At 43.9% G+C, this 20,829-nt stretch overlaps 1 long non-coding RNA gene across 1 annotated transcript; it reads right to left on the bottom strand.

The window, feature by feature from the left end:
- Nucleotides 1-213: 213 nt before the first annotated feature.
- Nucleotides 214-20,823, bottom strand: LOC112954774. The gene is made up of 5 exons (XR_003250783.1): nt 20,729-20,823; nt 17,330-17,405; nt 16,330-16,395; nt 16,065-16,232; nt 214-335 (listed from the first exon to the last, which is right to left on the bottom strand). It is a non-coding gene; the product is annotated as an uncharacterized LOC112954774 (long non-coding RNA).
- Between the last annotated feature and the right edge of the window lie 6 nt (nt 20,824-20,829).

The raw sequence follows: 20,829 nt of genomic DNA, 5'->3' as shown, positions 1-20,829 counted from the left end.
TACTGAATCAGTGTGAGGGGGAAAAAAGCTTTTGAATAATTTATCTTATGACCTGASGATAGCACAAATTTTCAAGGGGCAGGCTGTCATTTGCATGCAGACAAGAATTTTAATGCAAGTGGAAGTTGAGCTGCTTTCAGCTAAATGTTACCTGGCTCCTTCCTCACCCGTCCTTTAGGGCTGCCATTAAGTGCTGAAAATACTCACCCCCTAGGTCTTCATTTCTTTGTTTTGGGCTTTCCAAGGGCAGCTGCGGCACTTSAACAGTTTCCTTACTGACAACTTTTTGAACTACTGCTGGCTCATTGCAGTATAATCCACAGTCCTGGCATGGGCTGAAAAAATCAAAAGAATATTTCTAGTTATCTAATSAAGGTATGAGCAGCCAGCTCAGCCCCTCCGTCTTGATCTCACTATAAGGGAATTCAGAGAAATAATACCCGATGGCTCCCTGAACACAGGCTCAGTTAAGACTTATGCTTGACAAATTGCTACAGTGTCACTGTCCACTCATCTTCTGCAAGCCATTTGGCTACCAAAAATCAAATACAGGGCTAAAAAATAGTGAACTTAAGAGCCAAAAATTGCACTGGGCCCCTTGCTGCAGTYGTCTATAAATAACCTGGACAGCATCCCTGGCTCCTTGCTCTAGGAAAAGCAGATTGTGACAAGGATGGCAACAGTGTGAGAATCACGGGGGAGGAGAGAGATAACAGATGGAGCCCAAGACTGAGATTTAGCTCTGTTGTTTGCAACCAAGGTTACAGTTTCAAGGCAACACTGCTTTCTCTTCCCCTTCTCAACATCCATGTGCATGCAGACTATTTCTAAACACTAGCAGCACTGCAGCTTGTGTTTCAAGGACACACACGCTGTTGTAAGAGAATAACATATGGCTCGCATGCAGCTGTATCCTACCTTTTCTACTCAAGAGTTATTGAATAATGTCTGGCCATGCAGCTGGATAAAGAGACTGCATTTGCAAGCAATGCCCTGAAGCAAACACTTTTCTAATAAGTACAAGAAGTTTTGAGAGCAAGTGACTCCCCTTCTGCATAGCAGCTGCTCGAAATCCAGCACCAAGCTCCTTATGGACTCTCTCTGGCCACAGGCAAGTCCTGCCCCTGTGGTACTGCCTCCACTTGGTGCAATAAGATGCCCCTTCATGCATGCCCAACACTGGACAGCAACACTAAGCCCAAGCCTCACAGCATCTCAGGCAAGTTGCTTTTTTCAACCTCTCCTCAGCTTCCCAACTCCCTTTAAAAACTTCTGCTGCTATAAAACACCTGTACAGAGGGCATTTTATGTGAGATATAAGCAAGGATTTCTGTTGTTTTCATGGACCATGCATTAGAAGCCTACAAGATGGACATCAACAAGAGAACAAAGCCTCCTTGACTGRACAGCTGTTTGGGATAAGGTAGATCATAATAAGGTACTAACAGCAGCTTCAGGCTTAAACTTGACTCAAGTTGGCTGTTTCAGTAGGCTGTCCAAGCAAGCAGCACAAACAGTATAGGTCAAAATAAAGTGTGCATTTTTATTGCCATGCAAGTAGGAAAAGGTCATGTTAAATTGGACTGACTTAATAGCACTGGATATGTCAAAGTGCTGACATTAGGAGAGAGTGCCCATCCAAGAGAGAAGGYCCCCCTTTTCCAGCTTTTCCCTTTCAGATTAGCATCTTGCTTTTTCAAGACTGCTCTCTCAAGTTGCCTCTGTTTAAWTAAAAGCAGTTTCAAAGACAATTCCAGTTTAGCTAGGGCCAAAGCCACAGATGAACACTTCTGAACTGATTTAAAACAGCCCCCTCTGTTTATCTGGTCAGCCAAGAGAGCAGCTAAATCCATGAGGGTCAACCAAGACCTGGCCTCAAAATTACAAAGCAATTCAGAAAACAAGTAACTTCTAAAGCCTCCTATAACAGAGCTTAAGAAGTTACAGGTAACATAACGAGGACTCAGAAGCTTGGGCTRGATCTTACCTACTACAAGATAAGGAAGCACTAACCTCAGCTTGCTTTTATACACACRCAGACAGTCAGCATCATAGGGAACTAAGTCATGCTGTGCATATAAAGCAGTAATAGAAATAGAGCCCACATATCTCTTTTCCCTTCCATGTTCCAGACAAATCCATGCCAATCACAACCACGCTGCAGTGACAGATGACTCACTGCAGGTCATTCCCTGTCTTCCAGAGCTGCCTCATTATCACTAACAAATACATACATTGATATCAATATATATAGCTCCAGTGATGTGAATCCAAGCCTTGGAATGTCTTCTCTATTTTTGCTGCATCCTCTCCCATTCTTCCCAACATCTAATTGATTACTTGATTATTCACCAGCCCAGACTTCTTTCCCAGCTTATTTTCACTCACTCTCAAGCTTTTGCTGTGATTCCTTCTCTTCAAAGATTTTCCCCTCAGCTGAAGCTCCCAATTCCTTAGCTATCACTCAGTCTCCTCTTTCTTATGGTGCTTCTCTCATCCCAGCAAGAGAGGTGACTCAGCATCACATACTATTCCAACCAAACATTGAAATCAAAACCCCTGTGATCCAGGAGGGTTACCTAGCTTCCAGATTAGGTTGTCTCCACTTCAGAAGCAGCCAAATACATCCCAGGAGGTGTTGCTGTGCACAGGGCTGTTCATCTGTGCATGCTGGTCTGTGCTGCTCAAGGGTCACTTGGTCTCTTCATGGTTGACGCTGTCTTGGGTCACCCTTTGCCATCTTCCACACGGCTCTCAGCCTCTCCACGCTTCAATCCTCCTTTGCTGCATGGCAGTTTCATACCAAGCAGCCCTACTTTGACCTCCGTCAGAAATTTCTTTTTACCCATGTGGCTAAGTTGTCAATTAAGCCAGATACCAACTAGACAAAGCTGAATTTCTTCCTACAAAGCCAGCACAGCTGGGTAGCTACAACACTGCAGCTTCCTCATTTGTTGCTCCCAACTTGCATGTCCCAGCACAAGCAAGGAATTGTCAAGAACATATTCAAGGGTGCAAGCACAGCAAGTTGCAAGGAGGCAGGAACTCAAATCACATCATCTTAGTTGAAGAACCAGACTTCCTGCATTGCAGTGAAATGCTCTATCAATCTGAATTGATTCTGTACTTAAGTATTTAAGGAATTGCCAAGCCCAGTTCAGCTTTGAGGTCTAGAATCATCCGAGACAAACTCTATCACAGGACAGGGTGCTAAAACATATCAAGAGACCTGAATGCCTCACACCCTCATTTTGTTTTGTATTACCATGCAGTTAGCAGGGGCTGGTGACTCAAGCTGTAAATAGAGGTTGCCAGCAAGCTTGCTTGAAGCATGGTGTATATAGTGCAGAACACTAGCACAGCAGCAAGATGGCCTAAGGAATGGGATTTGCACTTTCCTGATATAAGCATTTACYTGGGTTTTCCATTCTCCAAAGATCAACAATTCCAACGTGTTCATGAAAAGTAATCCTTAAACAGGACTTCAAACTTAGAGTCAGTTTGCTTTAATAGTACCAGTGACAAAGGCAATAATGAAAATCACAACAGTAGCGTCAGTCTCCCTGACAAACCAATCCTGTGCTCTCTGCATTCACTTGCCTTTTTAAAAAACATGTTTCAGGAAAAGTCATAAATAGAGGTACTAAAGATGTAAAGAGTGTTCATTTGATGCCAGCAGGTCTTCTAAACAGTGAGACAGTTTCACCACTAGCAACAGGAGCACAGAGCTTTCCTAATTATCTTACACAAGTTCTTATGCTTTGCACAGGGCCCAAGTGCTCGAGCACAACCAGTTCAAGAGGCAGGGAAGAAAAAACATCTTTTCTATATCTAGTGGACACAAAACTGCCAATTCCACAGGCAGATAGTTTGCTTGGAGGGAATGGCAGGGGATGCCAGTGCTGCCACAGCTTGAGGGACACTGTCACTAGAGAGGCAAYCAGTCCTCTCACCATCTAGCCCTCAGGCAGCAAGGAGAGAGATTAGCAATTAATGAACAGCCTGAGGCTGCTGCCAGCCCCATAGCTTGTTGTCGCAGGGGGCCTCTTCTCTGCCTGGCCAGGCATGCTGCAGTAACATGCCTGTTTAAGTTAGTTATTTTCCMTTTAGACACAACACAAATGCCCCTTCTTTTGGCCAAGGGCCTGGAGCAGAAAAGGAAGAAATCACAGGAGTGACTGGGGCAGGATCAAGGCAGTCTGATGTCTRTGTCACAGTAGGGATTCAGTGGCACCAGCATACAGTTCAAGCAAAACGGCTAGGCAAGTTACAAAAATGAATATAATACAGCAGGTCCTGGCTTAGCCTAAGCAAGGATTTGAGATGAGATTTTCATCTAAGATATTTAGATTCTAAAGYATAGAAGACAGCATGGAAAATGGTCAAAACAAACAAGGCAACAAAAAATGTTCCTACAAATACATAAACAAGAGAAGGGCCAAGAAGAATCTCCCTCTAGTGAGCACAGCAGGAAATATTGTCACCCAGGATAAGACTGAGGTTGTTAATCGCTTCTGATCTCCACATTCAAGTGCAAGACAAAGTTATCCTCAAGGTACTTGCCCTCCCATAAGATGGAAGAATCTATAGAGAGCAGAAGAGAACTACTCCACTTGGATCACCTCAGGTCTATGGGGCCAAATGGGATCCACCCAGAGTCAAGGGAACTGGCAGAAGCACTGGCCAAGCCCCTCTCCATCAACAGTCAGCCATCCTGCTCAACAGCTTCCAGACAACTGGAGATTGGCCAACAATATTACCATCTACAAGGGTCCAATGGAAGATCCTGGGAAYTACAGGCCTGTCAGCCTGACTTCAGAATAGACCTGCTTGAGGGTAGGAAAGCAGACACATGGTTAACATAARCCAGAATATAACTTGTCTTTAACCTTTGCATACAGTTGTAACATGCTTGTACAGAATATGATACTTAGATGTATACCTCTGACATAGGTTTATACATACAGTTATGTCATTTGCCCTATTAAGGTTAGCTCTAAATTACACCTAAGTGGCTCAYGCTGCTCAGAAAAAAGGTCAGTGGAAACTGCTTGCCATGAGACACAGTTAACAGAATAGCTTTAGTTAACTGAAATACTTTGAGATGTGGATATGTCATTTTCTTTCAGAGGGGAGGCCTTTCACTCTAGCTAGTACCTCTYCCCACCAGGGCTTAAGGGTCCTATTTGTGACAGGGTATTCTTCAAAATACACTGCTCTATGCTGCAGTTTCCCACCTGAACAGATGGGCTCATTTCAGCCTAACGGAGACATTCAGCTTATCCACAGCAAACAAGGAATTAAGAAAAACAGCACTTGGGAATGCTGTTCACAGAACATGTTTTCCTAGCCTGCTTCTCAACCTATCAGCTCACATTCACTATGACCCAACTCTAATGCAGGGTCTCTGGCAAGCTGAAGAATGGGCAGACATGACCAAAGTGAACTATGACAGCCAAAGRTCCACATGGCCATTGCTGCAGAGGCTAGATGCAAGCAGGATACTATAACCTCTTCCTAGTCCTTCTTTACACTGGAACAGGAAGAAAGGAGGCAGGAGAAATCAAAGCTGCAAAGAAAACTCCAAAGTCTTTTCTGACACAAACACCACCCATCTGCCTGGGGACTAGAGGAACTCACATCCTGCAGATGCCAAACATCCCTTACTCTGAGGGACTGGCCAGCCAGTAGCCACCAGGTCACTTGCTTGCTAGCCACACTTACTTGCTAGTCCAAAGGATTCCACATGCCAACTTGCTATGGAGGTCTGACTTCAAGTCCTATCAAACTTATTTCAGCACTACTGACTTAAGACCATGTTTAACAACCAAAAGGGCCCAAAAAGGGATATAAATGCACACATTGCTCAGCTCTTCTGGTAAGGTCTAACCCTTGYCCAAGTATCAACAATATCAAGTAATGACAGAATTGCCAGCCATTAAGGGGGGTCAGGATTTCAACTGTGAAATGCATGTCTCAAATCTAAATGCATGCACCATTAGACCTATAAAGGGTATAAACAGTAACAAGCATTTGTCCTATAGGAAAGGTATTTAAATTCACAGAAGACACTAGCAGCAAGGGCATGAGAATGAAAACTGAATCTGCATAAGAACTTCTATGCAAACTCATGTGGAACAAGAACAGTCCATCTTGTTTTATTCCCCACAAAAAGCAGTCTCAAATAGAGCCCAACTTGCTTTCCCACCTTGCATATACCCCCCTCCTTTTTKCTCGATCCTAACAACTCTTAAAAAACCCTGTAACAAGCAACTAAAATATTCCACAACCAATCCCCTGTTGTCCCCTGTCACCAGGCAGCCCATCATCTGGCTTTTATCTCAGTCCTCAGCCCAAGAAAACAAAGTGGCAGGCACAACAGCATCAGGACACCTCTATCAGACTGACAGCTGGGGCTGTCAARATGAATTACTGCCAAGGGTATGCAGACCTTCTGGCAAACCCCTCAAAACTGAGGGCTACTGCATCACTGCCCACCTGCCAGCCTTCAGATGGGCAGTGAAAAGAATCCTGTCTCCACTCCTTTCATCCTTTCCTCCCCATCTCTGTTGTCAGCTTGAGATGACACAACACTCTTTTGCAGCACGCTAGGAGCCGGCTCCAGTGCTCTGTACCTCACCTAGCCAACACAGCTCTTCTGCAGGATTCCTCAGGACCCTTGCTCCTCTCCGCAATCATGTCAGCAGAGCAACTCCTAGGAATTTGGTACTGCTTTCAATGGCTATTTTCCTGTTTTTTTTCCACCTAAGAAAGATGAAATTCCATTCCCCTAAAGCTCTATTACTTAAAAGAAACTAAGAAGTCTTATATAAAAGATTTTATACCCAATAACCCTCTCATCTCAGCTGTCTCCCTCAGTTGTGCTGTATTTATAATGCCTACTTTATGCATGCTCTATATGAGCAAAAAGAAAAATATAGTAGAAAAGACAACCATTTGTAACACTATGATATCCACTGAATAACTAATTGGGTGGGACTTTTTCCCCTCCCAGTGACAAGTGCCATGAGTACAGCTTAAACTGGTTTCAGCAAGGCAGGCTATCGAAGAGGCTAGTCACTTCATGAAACCTTAAGCATAACACCAGAAGACACCCTGCATTTGATCAAACTTTTTCAGTGCAGCTTTCTGTATTTCTTAGTTGAGACACACGAAGCCCATTGAAGTATTTTCACAGTGGAAAGAGGGAAACTAAGTTGGAACATCTCAGAGGAAGCGACTAAGTAAATATTAGAAGTTAAGCCTGTAGAAGTACAAAGTCAAGGCTGAGCCCAAAGCATGAGGTAGAGAAAGCCATCACTGACCCTACTGAGGTCCTTTTTTCTTTCCTGGTAGCTGGCATGACTGCTTGGGGAATCTTTAGGAATCAAAATCCTGCAAAGCATTTTTAGACAATCCTTGGGCTGTCAGCATTCCCAACATGAGCTCTGTCTCCAGTAAATAGCAGTCTAAATATGCATATTCCAACTGCCCTTTTTCCAAGGAACACTCGACTGATGCTTCCTCGTATCTAGTGCCCTTATAGAACCCTGTCCACACAAACTGGCCATTAACCAAGTTGCAAGTTGGAAATAGCTGCCCCATTCCCAAGCTAGGTTGGACTGACTGCAAGCTCATGCTGTTMTGTCTGCATAGCTGTCAGGCTACAGCTTCAGTTCTGCTTTCTCCTAATTGACTTCCATATAATATTTTTCCCCCCCAAGACAGATAAAGCCAAAGGAAACATTTACTGATTTTCCAAGCCTGTTAAGTAGCATATATAAACAACTATCAAGGCAGTTAAATGCTCACAGACTCCAGCCTTTGTGGGCTATTTCTTGTCTTATAAGCAGCTTTGTGTTACTGTACAGCAGCTAAAATTAAAGCTTTCAGGGATCTTCACCAATGATGGGGGTCTCTGCATTCCAATACAACAGGAATATGAAGGCCTCCTTTGGGCACCCAACACAACAAACAGCTCACAATGTTACAGGAACAGACCATTTCAGTACTTCACTCAACAACAGAAAAATGCCTGGGGAGGCTAATCATAATGTTAAGGGATTATAGACAACGACTCAAGTTGTACCTCATCATATACAGCTTTTAAAGCCAGAGTGTGCTTCTGGACAGTTTCCCTAGCTACCTGGTCAACTAAACTATCCCTCTACATACCTCCAGAGACTGGCTTTTAGGTCAAAATGACATAACCACTTCAACAGATTCCAAGGCATCAAGATGGTTTTACAGACATACTCTGAGTGCAGGAATAGTTAACGCCAGGCTCTGCTTCAGCCAAGACAAACTTAGTACACTGCCAGGCATGTCCTGATGCTGCATTTTCATTCAAGCAATACTAAGGGAAACATCACAGCTCACCTGCCATTTCACAGCAGAGTGAAATGTCTTTCAAGACAAGAGCCACATCCATACAGTTATATCATGCTCTGAGGCAGCAACAAACCTCAAGATAAAACCAATGTTTGCAAAGCATATTGACCAATTAGTGGCTGTGCCACTTAGCTCAACTATATCAATACCATGCATCTACACAGTGGGTAAAAACAAGCTAGAAAAGGAGGTTAACAGCTAAAAATAGAGAATAAACAGTAACAAGAAAAAGGCACTGCAGCAGATAAAAAAGCTTAGGATTCCCAAGTACAAAGTCAGAAAACTAACACACATATCAAGGAAAGTTTGCAAATGGCATGAAGCAGCAGTCGAGCAGTGGAGAGCTCTTGACAGTGCTGCCTGGGCCAGAAGTGCACGCTGCCAGGAAGGCTCTCAGTGAAGAGTAGCTCAATYCACTGCTGAAACCACACCATGCAGTAACGCCTTCCTGTAAAACCCTATTCATACCATTTTGCCTTCTCTTCCGGCAAGATTTCCACTGTGGGACATTGCCACCTTGTGGGTGCTGCTGGTATGAATGASGAAGCAGAAGGATTCATGACAAGAGCTTAGATTTCTACTGAAATCTAAGGCAAAGAAACTCTTCCAACACCCAACTGTGCCTATTGATTCCTGGTGTTTCCTCTCCATCCAAGGAGGACAAGAATGTAACATSGAAAACCCTGACATACCTGACCTAGCTATACAAGGGAAACCTTGTATACAAAGTCCAGCAAGAACAGAAACAGATGTCAGACAAGAGAAATGCTTTGAGCTGGCTGAATTTCTCCTAAGACAAATATTCACATGTTGTGTGCATCTACTGCTAAATTTGATTCCAAAGGAAAATTTGAACAATCATATTTACACTGAACTATTTTTAGAGAGCATTATCACTCCACCAAAAGGTCAAGTATGGAGGACCTTACTAGACCTATTTACCACTAGGAATTTCTATTTTGAAAAACCCATTTCAATTGCTTACCAAGCAGAAGTCAGGCACTGAGGAAAAACTGCCAATAAGACTCTGCATAGTAGCTCTTTTCAAGTSTTAGTTATTTCTCATATTAGCCACACACAGACCTGGTTAGATAAACAAGGGCTCTGCACAACACTAGTTKACACCTTAATCTATACACTTGGCAGTTAGTGACTGGCAGTTACTGCCAGAATTCTAAATGGAAAATATGGAAAACTGAGTGAAGTTATTTTCATTCTTTGGCTCTCCTGCAATTGTGCATTTAATAAAACTCCATCTTCCATTACCTTGTGAGTTAGCATCATAGCTCATTCAGGACAAGTTCTACAAGAGATTAAACCAGATCACAATGCTCATTCCACCCTCTGTTAATTACCAGGCTTTATTTTAGACATTTACTATCACACCATTCATCTTGACTTTCTCTGCCCTCTTTCACCCAAGCGATTTCCAAGCATCTAACTGCTAATTAAACAAGGACCATTACAATACAGAAGTCAGACCAAAACATTAACCTGGCTCTGCAGCAGCCTGGTGCAACGGCAGCCACCTCCAAGTTCGTGTCACAGGTAGCAAGTTGTGCTGCACGGAGAACTTAGCACTTRCCTGCCCTTCCCAAACCTGCCAACACTGCTTTAAGTCACTAGGCAAAGGTGAGGGGAAGGGAAACATGGAGAGAGGCTGGAAGGATAATTCCCACCAAGCAGTTTTAACCAGGAGCTCCCCAGCATGCTTCATGTATTCAGACTCTGCTAGAAGCTTAAGCATATACTGCAAACCACCCCATAAAAAAAGAGTAGAGCTATGTGGACACAGAKGCAATGTCTCCAAAACCTCCAAGTCTGCACACAACCGAAAAAATTAAAGCTTCTCTACTATATCATGTTTCTGAGTTAAGTCTGAGGCATCTCCCTCCATTAGCATGTACAATGAGACTTTCTCCACAGCAATAGAGGGGCAGCTGTAGGTAGCCTGCGATACCAGAATACAGGCAGAGCATCTCAGTCCATCTCTTCTAGGTCACTGGTCCAAGTCCAGAACAGATTAGAAGGGCAGAGAAAGGGCTACCAGCTGTTCTCCCCAGTATGCCCTAACAGGTGAACTTTGTGATCTTACACCAGATCTGAGCACACAATCAAACACCAGCATTCTTGATATACAACCCAGGGCATTCCTTTTGCTTTGCACATAGCTGTCAAGCTGCAGTTCAGCAATCCTGGCAGGTGGCACTGACTCCTTCTGGCACCCACCTCTGCAGTCATGTCACTGTTGAACCTCATGAGGTTCCTCTCTGCCCCACTCTCCAGCCAGTCTAGGTCCGTCTGAATGGCAGCACAGCCCTCCCATATTAGCCACTCCACTCACTTTGGTATCATCCACAAACTCGCTCAAGGTGCACTCTGTCCCCATGCCAATGGATTCATAAGCAAGTTCRACAGTGCTGGGCCCAGTAYTGATCYTTGGGGGACACRACTGGCCACAGGCCACCAACTAGACTCAGCCCCATTTTTAACCACCCTCTGAACTCTGCCATTCAGCCTCTTCTCAATCTACCTCACTGTCCACTCACCRAACCCACACTTCCAGAGCTTTCCTACGAGGATGCTATGGGAGACTGTCAAAAGCCTTGCCAAAGTCCAAGTACACAATATCCATTGCTCAACGCAGCCAACCAGTCATCACAACACAGAAGGCTATCAAGTTTAACATGACTTCCCTTTGGTGAATCCATGCTGACTACTCCCGATGACCTTTTCCCTGACATGCACAGGGATGGTCTCTAGGATGAGCTGCTTCATCACCTTTTCAGGTACACAGCTGAGGCTGGCTAGCCTGTAGTTCCCCAGCAATTCCTTGCCCTTAATAACCACTAGGGAGACACTGACTTTSTTCCAGTCCTTCAGCACCTCCCCTGCTCTCCATGAGATCTCAAACATAAGGGAGAGCAGCTGAGCTATATCCTCTACCAGTTCCCTCAGCACTTCTGGGCATCTCCCATCTGGGCCCATAGATCTACAGGTGTCCAGTTTGCCAAAGGCCTAACCCAATCCTCCTCAACCAGTGTAAAGTCTTCCTCTCTTGGTTCTCTTATCTGGGCTCCACAGCTCTCKGGGACCAGCCTTAGCAGGCAAGACAGAAGCAAAGGCAGCATTTGGTACCTCTGCCTTCTCCACATCCTCCACCACCAAGGCCCCCGCCCCATTAAGCTACACACTAACATTTTCCCCSGTCTTCCTCTTGCTGCCAATACATTTGTAGAAGCCCTTCCTGTCCCTGACATCTCACTAGAACATCTGCACACATCTCCTGTATTTCATACCAGTGCTTGTCTGAAGTCATTTCATTACCATCTGCCAAACCCTTCTAATACTACTACTTGAATTTGATGCTATGATTATCCTTCAAAGGTAACACAAATACACTGGAAGTTCTCAAACCTACATGCACATTGCTTCTTCCCACTGCCGGGTCAAGAGAGACCTTTCAACAGTTGCATCACAACCATCCAAGCTCTGCTTAAACCTCCAGTGGTGGAACAAACACAAGACACATCAGGACATTTAAAAAATCCCATCAGCACATGGCAGCCACCAGTATTGAAGTTGCATCAGATGCCTTGAATAGGTTGCCATCTGTCTCTAGCACATTGCAGACAGTTCAAGACAGTAAAAGGCCTAAGAGACAMCCAGACAGAGGCAAGGGGAACAGCTATGCTGAGCTTCCCAGGAAACTTATGTTGATTTAGGATCACTTCCAAAGTTAGCTGCCTCTCACACTGGAGGCAGTTGCCATGGGATACCATCTGCCCCAACACACTACTATTTGTGGAAAAAAAAGAATGATGCAGTGAGGAAAAACACTACTGACTACAGATTGTCAGCAGTAAATGATTCTAGCAGGAAAGCTTTACTTAATCATAAAGCAGCTTCCAACTTCAATTCCATTTCACTTTGAGGACAAAGTTATTCCTATCATTATTAGCTTTTTTCTTCTACCGGACAAGAATCCCTGTGTTTGTTATTAATGACCTATCTGGAAGCTACAAAATCATCTGCCCCAAAGGGACAGGACAGGAGACAGGCCAAGAGCCATGCAGAATGAGTCATCCATATAAGCTCTTTCCAGATTCAGTGGTGAATTAGACTTCCCTCATATTACATGAAACTTATAGTACAAAAAACATATTTCAAGTGACAAGAACCATGCTTTAAACAGTTTTAATAACAAAGTTAAACATTACCTAATGCTTATAATGTATCAGCTTACATCAGCTGCCACCCAACTAAGAAAATGACTATAAAATGCAGAACATCAGGGTTAGACAGCTCAGAGCATGACAGCACACAAAGCATTAACTGACACCAAAACCTCTGGATACTGCATTGCAATTAATATTCAGTAGTGATTAAGAAAGGCCAGAGCGCTCCAACTGGGCTAGCTGTGCGTTTTGYAGCAGCTCTCTATCAGCAGCTTTTACAGTACTGTAGGCAGACAAGAAAAAAGGCCTCACCTTGAAAAAAAGGCTTCTCAACTACTGCCCATATGAAAGCACGGGCCAGAGGCCGTGCTCTGACATGCAGGATTGATTTTAGGCACAGAACAGAAACAACAGAACACAACAAGGAAGCAACAGTTAGTAGATCAAAACCCCACGTGTGCTGCTTTACTGATTCTTCTTTGTTCCTTAAAAGGCATTAGCAATAATATTCAATGTAATGATCAAAGCGTCTCCTGCTAGCTGGCAGATTTCTTTTRGTATACGGCTCATTTTTTCTATCATGACAGATTCAGTTGTATYCTTACAGATTTAGTTACAGGTCACTAAACTCGCAGAGCTCTTGGAAAAGGACTCACTCCCCAGCTTGCATCYTTCTGTTATCTAATTCTGAAACAGAATCAACACTTATTCTAGCAAAGGTATCATTTTAAAACACCACAGACAATTAAGTCACYGCTGTACAACCTCAGTGTTTAGCTAAGCATTTCTCAGAGTTTTTCTCCATTGTCTGTTGCATTCATTTTAAAGTTAAAAAAGTTAAAGGTGTAAACCACCCTTTTCCASTTGGGTGCATTTACATTTAAATAGTATTTCTCAAAGATGAGGACACAGTTAAATCATCTGTAATGACTGAAATGCAGTAGAGGAATATGTAATATAAATGGATTGCCTTATSTCACAAACTTTGAGAAAAATCAAGCACCACCAGCAACATGACAGACCAGATATTACTACTTTGAACAGTTGCTATAAACATGTGCAGCCCACCACTGCAAGAGCCTGAATTGTTTTGTTTGAAGGAAAAGCATTTTTATGTTTACTTCTTCCCAAGCAGGTTATATCATCTGCCGGGTAAACAAGATAGGCAAGACAGCTTTCTAAGCYGTTTTAAAGCCATGACTTGATCTAATGAGGGGTTGTCTGAAAGCAAACCACTTCTACCTGCCTTATGACCTGAATTAACCCAAACTAGTCAATCCTGGCTACYAAGTGCCACACAAGCATGTTTCCTCCTGGTAGGCGCATTCTGTGTCAAAGCAGGTATTTAGGTTCTCATTAAACAGGAAAACCATACCTTTCCTTCTTCCTCCATCTTCCTCATGGAAATSAAGTAGTCAAGATGATACCACTGTGATACAAATACCTGTAAAATGCAGCTTGCTCTTGCCTGGCAAAAAGAGTCACCTTAGAAGCCATACTGTGACAAAAAAGCTTTGCCCTGGTCCCCCTTCCTTCTCATATCCATCTGCCTCCTCCCTGCAAGCCTCAGATTGATGTTCAGCTCAAAACCATCTTCTCCATCTTTCTCCTCTAATACCCAGAAACAGCAAGTTTGCTATAGAAAGGGAAGGCTGAGAAACTCATTTCAAGCAGCATGTTCCAGAGATATCCCTGGGTGGGATCTCTTGACTATGACTGTCATACTCAACAGGCATGCCTCAAAAAAGATAATACTCCAGTTCAGCCCCTCCTGTCCTCTTTTCACAAGGCTGGATTTTTCCTCAGGTACAATCCATCCGAGAAAAAAGCCTGGACAACTACCACTTGGCACTGTTCCGCTCACCACTTGATGCCCTGTGTGATTATTGGTTTATAATTAACATCTAAGGATTACAACCTAACAAAGTCATCTTTAGCATTTTGTGTCTATATGACAAACAGAATAGCAAAAACTTAGCGCTTACWCATTTCTTATTTGAGAGCTGAATGGAACCATGTGGGTGGTCTAGTAAAACTACTAGTAATAAAACATGCCAAATCCTTTTCTGAATCTCGAGGCAGATACTAAAAACATAAGAACTCTGCAAATTAGTCAAAATTAAAGTCAAATAGCAAATGCAGAAACATGCCATGTGAAGTCTTTCTGTTCAATCACGCAAAACTCRGAAATCAAGTATATTTGTAGGCCCATATGCTGGTTTTCTACAAGGAAAGTTTTTGCTCTTCACATTGGCCAGCCTGTTATAACCTGACTGTCAGCCTTCCCACRAAGCAGCATTTGAAAGGGGTTGGTCATATAGGTGATTTAAGCAATAAGCAGATTATGAGAAGACCTTTCTGTAAGCCCCATCCTCTGCCTGCATAAGGGCCAAGAGGTTATAGCAAAGTCAGGAACTACTCTAACAAAAATAGAAAAGATGAACACACATGCCTTTTTCCTAGGACTAAGGGGTCTCACTAACCTGAAATTGAAGACCATGGCTATTTTCAGGCAGACCTTTATCTCTAAAGTGACTAACAGGACCTGCAAAAAAATACATTAACTCCTTTCTATAACCATTCTCTCTGCTCCAGGCATGGTTTCCTTCACAAAAAAAAAAGGAAAAACCTGGATCTTAAAGATACCAAAATCATCATTACAAACCCTAGCCATGTTCAGTTGATGACAAACTGATCTTTTTCTGGGTCCTGGGAACACCAAGTTTCAATTTCTTAAGTGAAAAGCTACTTGATGTGCCAGCAGGTTCTGTATTCCAGAGTAATGACCACCATCTGCATTCAATTTAGATAATTACCTGAGTGTGCTGCTAATGCTCATTAACAGAAAGCCTGAKAGGATAAAATGCAAAGCAGAAAAGATTAGAGATTTTTCCTGCTAAACATTCCTAGTAACTTAATACAGCCATTATAGTGAGACAAGTAGAAGCTGAAGTTAAAGAAAATCTCTGAAGCTGCAACCCATTGAAGCACAACTTCTTTCAAGATGTTTAGCAGTTGAACTACATAAGCCATCTTCCTTGTAAGTGCTTGAAWAAGTGACCACCAAAGGGTTTCACCCTAATAAGCAGGGTATGGCTCRCAGCTGGTCCTTCATCACAGCACAGCTTAGTCAGCATAACAGCAGAACAAGAACATACAAAAGGGTGTAAATGTTAACTACTAGACACACTACCATTCTACTTGCATTCACCAATTGYTGTCCATACAAGTAAGCTTTTTAGCCAGTTGATTGACCTCAAATAACATGATCAAAATGGCAACTGCTCTGTACCAAGAGACTTGTAGTTATTCCAATTATTACTTACAGCTTCCCTGCATCCATACTCATTTAAACAGCAGTCAGATGTCTCAGGCCATGTGAAAAATCACTATAGGTATCCTACAGATATTCAATACTACTGAAATTTCCCCAGAAAATTCATATGAAGAGTTTGACTGTTRTTGATTCTTTTACCAGAAAGCTTAGAAACTTACCTTGGGATGTCAGCTTCTGGGTCATCTGTATGAAAAAAATCAGTTCCAGGAACCATAAACTGCAGATACCAGCATCAAGACTTCACCCTCTATGCACAGAGGAGTTGCTCCATAATAATCTTAACCCAAGTATGATGGGCTGTTTCCGATTCATCAGATTTTGATTCACTACAGATGAAAAAATCAGCTTCATCTCCAATCCAAACAACCTGTTCCCTCTCCCACCAAAACCCCACTGCCCAGCCTAGAAGTGGATATGGATTACCTGAGGTTGAGGTTAGCTCAGGACTGCTTTTCACATAGCCTGCAGAGGTCAAGTTATCTAGAATTCCTAAGACAAACAGGAATAAGCAGTCACTGCACTAATCTGCCAACTGTCACAGTAATCAAAAGCAGCTGTTACTTAGCACTTAAGTCATTTACTCACCAAGAATCCTATTCAGAAATTGGTTTTACATTTGTCATGGTAGCTAGAAGCCCAGTATGAGCTCTTTACCAATGAGGACAGCCGGGCCTCTTGGTACAATATTTTGGTCAGATTTAGGAAACCAAAGTCTAAGAAATTACTTCTTAGCTCTGCTGCCCATTTCCTACATGACCTGCTACTAGATCTGCCTTTCTCMGTTTCCCCTACTTCCACCCCCTCAATCTAAACATCTTCCCTATTTACAATAGGGAAAGGAACAGGTACAAAGCAGTACCTGGAACAAAGTGTTTCTAAGTCTCAACAGAAAAACACTGCAGCAGTTGTACACCTCAAACTTAAGCTAACAGGCTTGGCTATTCTGTAAAACAACAGTTGAAAGCTCCCACCAGATAAAAAGGCCTCACACTATGAATCAAGCAGCAAGGATTAGCAAGCATGTTTAACCTCTCAAGCAGAATTCTAAGAAAACAAGAGTAATTGCATGAAAACAGCTGCATGAACAAGAAATTTAAGTTCCTCACTTGAAACCACCCAATTATCTTAACAGAGGACCTTGCACAAATCCAAGTCTCCTCTTAACAGGCCACAAATTGCTCAATGTTTCAGCCATCTAACTTAATAGCACTATTCCCCTGTGAAACATCTGGAAAGGCAACAGACCAACTGGTGGATCTGAATTTCATCTTCATTATTAGCAATCAGAAAAGCAACTGTAAAGGGAGAAGATTAGGAAAAGGAGATGGATCCTGTAAGATGAACGATAGACTTAAGCTCTCATCACAACTTTTAGGGCTAAGATTCTAGCAAACACTCAGGTCAACTTTTTCCCCCTTCCTACCGTAAGATCAGCAGACTTGCACTCCCAGCTGGAATGAAGCATTCTGACAGAAAGGGCTATGAAACAGGATCTTCACCTAAAASAATTAAATCAATAGAGTTAGCACTTATTTAAACCCACTTGCATCTAGCCCCTTTCATTGAAGGGCAAAAAAAGGACAGGGAAAAGGAGATTACAGCATCTTTGCTGTCAATAGCTCAGGGTGAGCCACTGTTGTAATTTCAAGGGGATTCCTTGTGCGGTTATCCCTCACCCGTGCCAAGATGTTTAAGGCCTCCTCTGACCCCTTTAAGCCTCATCCCTTCCTTTGATCAGCTTATCCTGTGAGCAGTAGGTTGGGATGATTTCTAAGCCTCTACATGCTCACTGCTAAGAAGCACATTAATGTGTAATACACGCTGATGAAATGAATACAAGAGGCAAATTCAAAGACAAAAAGGCCATTATCATAATCACCAGGTATTACACATGTTCTAAAGGGAAGCACAAGAGTAATGAGCGCCTCAAGTAGCTATCCAATGGGTTCTTAAAAGCTCAGCTCTGGTGGTAGTTCATTTGCAATCATCACAGCTATCGTGACAATTTGACAAGAACTAGGTATTGAAACTGCCAACAAGGCAAGAAAAGTAAACTCATTTTGCCTCAATGCATCAGATGCCTCCTACAGCCAGGACACTGAAGGACAGACCCTCCAATTACTTAGCTTAACTGGYTTGAAAGTGTTTTCATATTGCAGCTCACCAGAAGCTTCCTGTTTCAACTATGTAAAACTAAGAGCCCATCCCATGCTTTTCTGTCCACTAGGACATTTCCAAGACAATCCAGGTCTCCACATGGCTTATTCCAATATATTTAACACTTAACACATGCCCAGCCTGAGATAAGTAACTATGAACTTGACAAACAAAACATGCCAGGAGGACACCCAGAGAATCATTACCATTACTCCTCTGCAAACAGTYCCTTGTAATTTCCTTAGCTCAGTTACAGCATCTCCACAAAGCAGATGAGCAGCCCTCTAAAGTAGTTAAACACAAGACACCAACCAATTCTAGTTACCATAAGCATGTCCATATCTGTATGAACATATCAGTTACAGGTACCAWAAATATAAGCCCCTGTGATTAAGTTGGTGTCAAGGTCCACTTGCACACTATGCCTCCCAGCAGTATGCACAAAAGGACTCGGTCACTTTTTGGTTCAGATAATTCTGCCTRTTAGGATCCAGCTGCTCACGCTTCTCCTCATAGGTTACAAGGCATTTGCAATAACAGCTGCTATTTTCAATGTGCACAGATGATACAAGTAAGACAGACAGACCTTCTTTTTCTCTTAAAAAAGCTACCTAGCAATATCCCTGCACATTGGAGTGTCCCAAAACAAAGACAGGCTACACCTGGATTCCGAAGGCAGGTGGCTCTGACACTAGACAAGGGAGATGACCAAACCCTGCCCTCTCATCCCCTAATTATTTTTTCTATCTGGACTGCACAGGCAAGGCATGGGGCACCTGCCTTCCCTCCCAGCTTCAAGAGACTTACCTACAGCAGGACCAGCCAGGGTACCCTTTAGCTCAACAGCTGCATCCTCTCTAGACAAGGAGAAAACGTAAACTGACTTCCCCCCATCCCACAAAGGGAGCTTAGGGACATAATCACTCAAGGAGGCTGCTGAGACACCAAGGCCAAACTGCAAAGACACAACACACAGCCTCAGTCACACACTACTGGGGGTAGAGACAGCATACATATATACAAASATGAAGGGCACATGTACAGATATACAATATATACTCTACACACAGAAAGCCTCCATTTCGCAGCAGAGGTAGTGATCTCTGCATCATCATCATCCCTGGGCCTTTTCTATCCACTGCACACCATTTGGCTGCTGCATCCCCATCTAACCTGCTACTGCTCAGTGTACACATTAGCAGCCAAGCACACACTCCCAGGTGAACAGATGCAACCTGCCCTCCATCCTAGCAGCTTGCCTGAGCTGTCTTCATCACTGCATATCATCTCCTGCCAGCCAGGCTCAAGCTGCTGCCCTCCTCTCTCATGGGTGATCAGCCCCAGCACTGTCACACTCCCTTCGGCCCAACAGGCTCCAGGCCACATCWAGGTCCCAGGGCACACTGACACSACACAAAATGCCCTCTCTCAGCCTGCCACAGCAGACCAGGCTCAGACCACTCACCCATCAAGMAAGCCCAGCTCTACTCCCAGCATCCAGCCTGGTCCTCCTGCCAGGATCTCCCACAGGCCAGGAACAAAGACCCAAAAAGCACAGCAAACACCCACCCAGGTTTCACCTACCTACAACTGGKCTGATGCTCCAARGACTCCAGGCCATCCTTCTGCTACCAGGACAACAAGCCTAACACCCAAGCATTCCGAGCASAAACAACTCCACCATTCAGCCTGCAACAATCTCTAGGGGAACAAAGGCAACATCAACCACCTCTTCAACTACAAGCCCCAAGAAGAGGGCATCAATAACACCAATAAAGACAATAAACTTAGAGAAAGAGATAAGGTCCAAAACAACAAACTCAGACCATTGACTTCAAAGGCCTTAGCCACCCCTTTGCCAGCAAGCAGATGCCCTTGGCAAGGTAGGACAAAACTGACAACTAACACAGCACCCTTGCGCTTCACCAACAGCCCTCTGTAAGACAGCACACAAAGAGCAACAACCCCTCCTGGTCAAAGCAACCATCTGCAACTCCTCTCCCTGCCCACACAGGCAAGGAGGCTGCCACAACTAGCAGCCCTGCAGCTTTGGAGGCAAGCTCCTCCAGACACACAAGTCACTCTGACTACATCAAAGCCCAAGGAAAACCATCCAGGCAGCCTTCAGACAAGACTTCTCAGAGACACCTGGACAGGCAGCACTAAGAAGCAGGGAGTGAACCTGCTGCACCCAGCCCTGGAAGGCAACTCCCAACCCTGGAACACTGCCTATTCCTTCTCACCCAAAAGGCAGCCTCAGGTACTGGCACATCTCCCAGCAACAAGGCTTCTCCACCTGCCACTGCTAGGAACAGCAGCCTTATCTGCTGCCACTTCAGCAGACAGACAAAAGGCTTTTACCTTCACTTCAACAGCAAAGCACTGCAGGGAGCTGGAATCAGCAGCAGCCAATTCAGCATTAGTTCTCCATCCACAGACACACCCCAAGGCCAACAACCCCACTGAGAGCCTCTACCAGAGATCACAAGTACCCCGGGCTCCTTGACTATTTCCCACTCCAGGCTCTTACCTCAGGAGAGCGCCACACAAGCAGACTCAAACCTCACCTTTCAGGTGACATATCCAACTCAGCAGTGCAACAAAAGGGCAAACACCACCACTTGCAGGCACACACATGCACTCACACACACACACCATGACCTACCTCCAACACAGGAGAGGTGCCCTGGCCTGGCAGCCTGCAGCCCAAGAGCTCTGCAAGCAGCTTCACTGGAGACCAGCAGCCACCAAGGGCTCTTCATCACC

This window comes from Nothoprocta perdicaria, unplaced genomic scaffold (assembly GCF_003342845.1).
Source record: "Nothoprocta perdicaria isolate Ctin4 unplaced genomic scaffold, notPer1 scaffold_507, whole genome shotgun sequence".
In the NCBI taxonomy this organism is placed as follows: Eukaryota; Metazoa; Chordata; class Aves; order Tinamiformes; family Tinamidae; genus Nothoprocta; species Nothoprocta perdicaria.
The sequence above is the reverse complement of the archived record's forward strand: the minus strand, read 5'-3'. Positions and strand labels throughout refer to the sequence as shown.